Source organism: Coenobita brevimanus, chromosome 40 (assembly GCF_032717465.1).
Source record: "Coenobita brevimanus isolate Jiangsu-jjx chromosome 40, ASM3271746v2, whole genome shotgun sequence".
NCBI classification, from domain to species: domain Eukaryota; kingdom Metazoa; phylum Arthropoda; class Malacostraca; order Decapoda; family Coenobitidae; genus Coenobita; species Coenobita brevimanus.
Window position 1 is genome coordinate 56,633,003 of NC_136993.1, and position 391 is coordinate 56,633,393.

Consider the following 391-nt stretch of genomic DNA (forward strand, 5'->3'; position numbering starts at 1 on the left):
AACTACATTTTTTTCAGCACCACTGTAAAATATGTATGCCACGTTTCTTTATTGATGTACAAGAGCCATATGCATTAGAAGTTTACCTTCCTTTGATGTGCTAGAATACTTACGTTTATATTGTATTAGTATGTGTGTACCTATCTGTGATGCCTATTACATATATAACAGAATCTACTCATCGCTCGTTTAGGAAGTATGGCATGGGTGCACCCAGCGCCAGACCCCACCCAAACCTTGGTTTTAGATTGGTGAGACTATAGTAACCTTGGACTCGCCGGCTAGCGTTGGCAGCTCTGACCGGAATGGTGAATGTAACATTGCCCGGTCTCACATCCCATCCCATTTTTGATTTCCACTACTAACCAAAAGTAATTTTCAAGACATGTTC